The following is a 5882-nucleotide window of genomic DNA, read 5'->3' as shown; positions in this document are numbered from 1 at the left end:
GAGAGAGAGAGAGGGAGGGAGGGAGGGAGGGAGGGAGGGAGAGACAGAGGGAGAGAGAGGGAGAGAGAGGGAGAGAGAGAGAGAGAAATATCCAAGAGTAGAGGGGATCTGGGTTTTGCTCACCAGATAAAGCCTGAGGGGGTGGCAACGCAGTAGAGAAGTCTTGTACAGCACTTTGGAAAGTGGCTGTGCAGCATAATAGGGATAGGGCAGGTCTTGGAAGAGAAGGCTGGAGATAGCATTCCCCTCCCCAACAAGCTCTTAGGACACCTGAGAGGCATGGGATAATAGCCGGAAGTTCTACATATCTCTTAGACGGACTCAGAGTGGCTTATCGCAGAGGAGCCTGGCCATGAGAATGAGGATGAAGACCTTTGTGGACCTGCCAGCCAAAGGTGAGGCAGGATGGAGTATGTGCCGGCAGGCACAGGGGGGCCCAAGGTAGTGACCAGAGTTTATACAGGGTGCATTACATTCCAGCACATTCTACTGGATAAAGGAGGGAAGTTGCAGTCCAGACACCCCATCCCACCAAAGCTCCTCCCAAGGTTACATGCCACTTTGGGTGGGGTGAGCAGAACCTGGAATTAAGTTTTAGTCCAAGGTACCTGGAAAGAAAATCCCTTAATTAATTGACTGCATTTATCTGGATTGAAGAGATTATGTTTTCTATGTCAGAGAGAGTGAAGGGTCTGGCTAAATATTAAATGAGTTGGAGAAAAAACTTTACACAGTCATGTTCCTTGTGTCCATGAATTTTAAAGGCCTGATCATTAATATCCACTATTTAAATCAGGGCTCTTAAGTGGCGAAGGGACTGTTCAGAAACAGTTTTATTCTATTTAGTTTAACCTTCTTTACAGGTTCCTTAAATGGGGGGTGCAGGGAGGGTTGCATCTGACATAGATGGTTTAGTTGTAACTCGGCCTGCAGACAGAGCAATGGACTACATGACCTGGGGGGCCCACCCCTAGAGTTTACTGGTTTGACCTGTGGGCACTTAGAGCGTATCTGCTGCTATGTAAGCTTTCTAAGATTAATGGATTAAACTACCCTTCCCTAATTCACTTGACTTCCTTCATAATTTCTTTCTTCTTATTATAGTAATATATTAAAATGTGAACAAATGTAACTGTCGCATAGAACTTCCGAATTTGAAGGATACACCAGAAAACAACTTGATTTTGTTCTTACTACTCTCCTCATTTTGGAGAGCTAATTCTTTCCTACTCCCTTGGATAAAATCCAGGGTGGGATCCACAAAGTTTCAGGTGTCTCTGAGGTAAATATATGTGGAATCTAAAACACAAAATAAACGAGCAAACAAAACACAGACTCACAGATACAGAGAACAAACTGATGGTTGCCCGGGGAGAGGAGGGCTGGGGAGCTGGGTGAAAAAGGGGAAGGGATTAAGAAGTACAAATTGGCAGTTACAAAATAGTCATGGGGATGTAAAGTACAGCGTAGGGAATATAGTCAATAATGTCATAATAACTATGTATGGTGCCAGGTGGGTACTAGACTCACCGGGGGGAATCACTGAATAAATTATATAAGTGTCTAACCACTATGCTGTATACCTGAAGCTAATATAAAAATAACGTTGAATGTCAACTGTAACTGAAAAAGTTTTTTTTTTTAAAGTCTTCAGCCACTTTAGTCCTCAAAACACTCTCGATCAAGTCCAAAGTTAAAGCTTTTCCTATCTTCCAGCTTTGGATGTATATTTGCATTCCTCTATCCTGCCTGCTAATATTAATACTACTTCTGACCCTTCAGAGTCAAAACAGATGGAGCACATGAGTGGGGAGAAAGTCAGAGAGGCCAGAGGGCAGAAAACGTCTTATTCAGTTTATATCGTGCATTGTCACCCTCTGGGTTCAGTGGATGTTTAAAGAGGACTTTCTATTGAAGGACCTTTGTGGGCTCTTTGCAAAGCCCCTACCCCTGAGGAGGCTCCCTCTCCTGCTGTGTGCTGACATGGGGGGTGTACTCCTGGACAGTCACCCAAACTCTTCCCTAGGCTCCCCACTTCCAGCATCTTTCCGATCAAGTCTTATTGTGCAGCCAACAGCCCACCGATTCTACCTGGCTCCCAAGGAGAAACAGGTCTTTCCACCACAGCCCTCTGCTTTCTGCCCGAGGCTGCTTCACACTCATCCTCTCGACTCCTGAGGCATAAGTCAGATGCCACAGCGCCGTGTCCCCAGCTCCAGGGCACTCACAGCCAGTTCTCTGACTGGCCCCAGTAAAGCCACTTTCACATGATTTGAGAAGAAAGCATCCTCCACCTTTGCTCCTGGGTGCACATGTGTTGTGTGTAGGAGAAACAGGGGGAGTGCAATGCTGCAGCTTGGGACTACTCTGTCTTTTAACAAGTCTCTGATTTCCACACTCTCTTCACGTCTCCAATTTAACCCTTGTAGATACTTGCGAGGGTAAAGGAACAAGGATCATAACAATGATTTTCACTGCCTCCTCTGATAGCCCTGGAAAGTGAAGGCCATCTCACTCTGGAATAGATGTAGTTGACACCTACAGTTTCGGGGTTTCAGCCATTTTGACAATTAGAAGATGTAATGAAAGTGTCATTAAAAAAAAATAGCATGCCAAATACCTACGAATAAGCATAAGTAAAAATGTATGGTAATGATCACAGAAATTCACTGAGAAACAAAACAAGGATTTGAATAAATTGAGAGACATTCAAAGTTCTTAGATAAGAGGACTACACATTATAAATATGACAATAATAGCCACGTAATGAACCCTAAGTATGTACCAGCCACTATGTTAGGAACTTTTAATTTTGGGGTTTCATAATCTATAATCTACGAATTATTATCCCCATAATATTTCTGGATAGATTATAGATGGACTCATCCAATCATTTATTGATTCTTAACAGATATTTATTGAGTGAATGTTTTGCGTCACACTGATTAGACACCATGAGTGAGGACCCCATGACCCTGCCTTCATCGAACTTATAGTCCAGAGAAGGGAACTGAAGCTAGGATGGGTCAAGTATTTTGCCAGTGTCACATAACTTGAATACAGCAAATAGCAGATTTGAACTCTTGCATTAGAAACCCAGGCTCCCAAGTACTAAGGTATAGAAAGCGAGCACTCGTCAAATAACTTGTAGGTTGAACATGATCTCAGTGGGATATTAAATTGGGGGGGGAAGCTTGTCAAATTGATTCTGGATTTCATCCAAAAGAATAACCATGAAGACATAGTGAAGAAAATGTAGAAAAAAAATAATAAAATGGTTGTGAACCATCAGATATCAAAACAAATTACCCAACTAACTCAATTTTTAGCTAAGATGCAAAAAAGCAAAATGGGGATAAGTGAAACAGAATGGAGAGCTTTGAAGAGTGAATAAATTAGAGGCCTCATGAAAGAAAATTTACGAACAACAGGGAAGGAAATATTCGAAAACGAATATTGAGGTAATTACAGCTATTTGAAAAAAGTAAGTTAGAGTCTTATTTTACATTTTCCAGCAGATGAATTTCATGTGGATGAAATGTTTTTTAAAAAATTTAGAAACAAGAAGAAAGCACTGGCAGATAGTAAACTAATTAAGGATAGACAAGGACTTAAAGCGTAAAAGCAACAGGAGGGGTTATCAAAAAGTAGGTTGTTATATTTGACTACAAAAAATGTAAGTAGCTTGTCACCAACACCAAAACCAAAATTAAATGGTATGTGACAAACTGGAAAACCCATTTGCAAACAACCAACAAGAAGAGCTGACAGCCTTAAATTAAAAAGAAAAATATCTAATTATATAGACGCTAACATTGATACACAAATGTGCAAAAGGAAACACCTAAATTGGCATGATTGAAATGAATGATGCTCAAGGTCAGTGAGGGTGGGGTGAGATTTTGGCCCATATCCCCGCTCATGAGAATCAAACAGTTACAAGTTTCATGGGGGACATTTCACAAGTATCATAAAACCTTTAAAATAGGCACTTCTTTGAATATAGAAATTCTATTTCTAAGAATCTAAAGAGATATCTGATCACAAATTTATATTTAAACATGGTTACTTCTCACACATTACTTAACATGGTGGCCAACTGAAAACAGTAGGGAACTTTGAAATAATGATGATGTATGCCTAATCGATGACAGAGAGTGTGTAGCCATTTAGAGAAACATCTTTTTTAAAAATAATATTCAATGGCAGAAGCAATGGTAATAATATAAGATTAAGTGGAAAAGAGCTGGATACAAATTGATGCATGATGTATGATAGCAATTTTACTACATATGTGTTTATGGTTTGCATGTGTGTATCTTCACAAAAAATACTAGAAGAAAACACACATAATGTACACAGTATCTATATATCTATATATTTTAAGTGGGGGGAATCTAGCTATCTAGAATTAATCTTTTTCTTCTTCATCTTTCTAATTTTACGATTTTATAATCTGGTGGAACATTATAAATTGGCACATCAAGCAAAATCATAATCTTATTTTTGGCATTTGTTATTTCTCTTTGAACCCTATCAAAGGAAGGAATACAGGCCTTTCGGATGGCAACGTGCCAACATCACAGATCAGGATTTTAATGAATTTCCTCCTTCTGAGGCCTAATTTAAGCCCAATTTAAAGTAAACAAAACAAACATATTACTCTATAAAGGAGAATGAGCACTTCTTTGTTGTGCAGACTTTGAATTTGAATCTTTTTATGAAATGAAAAATAGAGCAAAAAATGAACTTAATAAGCTAGACTTTTCCTCTGCTCATGCTTTTCTCATTAAGGTTTAATAACATAAAATGCCCTTAGAAAATTTAGATTCATACAGTGTGTCAGTGATTCCGTTTCCTTCTCTCTAAATGTTGAGAACAAGTGAATATTCTATATTCACGGAGTCAGCATGCTTGGGAGACAATCTGTGGTTCGTCAATGGCCTCAATCCTTTTCATCTTCTTTCCCTCCCACTAAACACGCACGTACACACACATAAACACGCATGTGCGCGTGTGCACGCACACACACACACACACACACACATGCACATACACCCTGATTTGTTTTTTGTACCTACCCACTACTGGGGGCGCTAGACCTTTACATTCAGCCTGTCTATTGATGATGCCCTGATTCCCACAGATTGAAAAGTCTACGAGTGACCCCAAGATGGGAATCCTCTCAGGAAAAGAGAATAAATGGTGGGATGGAGAGTTAGGTTCTCAACAAGCTGAAGCTGTTTTTCAACCCATGACGTGACCTGCAGGGCAACACTAATGTGATGTGCGTTGCCGGTCTCAGGCCATTTGGGCTGCTGTAACAAAAATAACCATAAACTCGGTGGCTTGTAAACAACACACATTTATGTCACAGTCTGGAGACTGAGAAGTCCAAGGTCATGGCAATGGTAGATTCAGTGTCTGGTGAGGACCGGCTTCCTCACAGACCACTGTCTTTCTGCTGTCACTTCACGGGGCGGAAGGGGCTAGGGAGCTCCATGGGGGTCTCTTCGATGAGAGCACCAACCCTTTCATGCAGCTTCCACCCTCCTGACCTAATCACCCCCAAAGGCCTCACCTCCTAACACTATTACACTGGGGGTTAGGATTTCACCATATGAATTTTCTGTGGGGACACAAATATTCAGTCTCCATCACTGTCCAAAGCATCAGCAGCCGTTGTGAAACAGGATGGAGCAGTTCCGTAGCACTGACGAGGACCCAGGCTGCTCACTCTACTCAAAGTAAGTAACTTTGTGCCTGTCGTCTTCCTCCCCTATTTCAGGCCCAGGGTTCTCAGCTTGTGGGCACCCTTCTACATCTTGTTCCACTCACAAATAGACTGTGTGTGTGTGTGTGTGTGTGTGTGTGTGTGTGTG

Source organism: Hipposideros armiger, unplaced genomic scaffold (assembly GCF_001890085.2).
Source record: "Hipposideros armiger isolate ML-2016 unplaced genomic scaffold, ASM189008v1 scaffold_327, whole genome shotgun sequence".
Classification (NCBI taxonomy): Eukaryota; Metazoa; Chordata; class Mammalia; order Chiroptera; family Hipposideridae; genus Hipposideros; species Hipposideros armiger.
The sequence above is the reverse complement of the archived record's forward strand: the minus strand, read 5'-3'. Positions refer to the sequence as shown.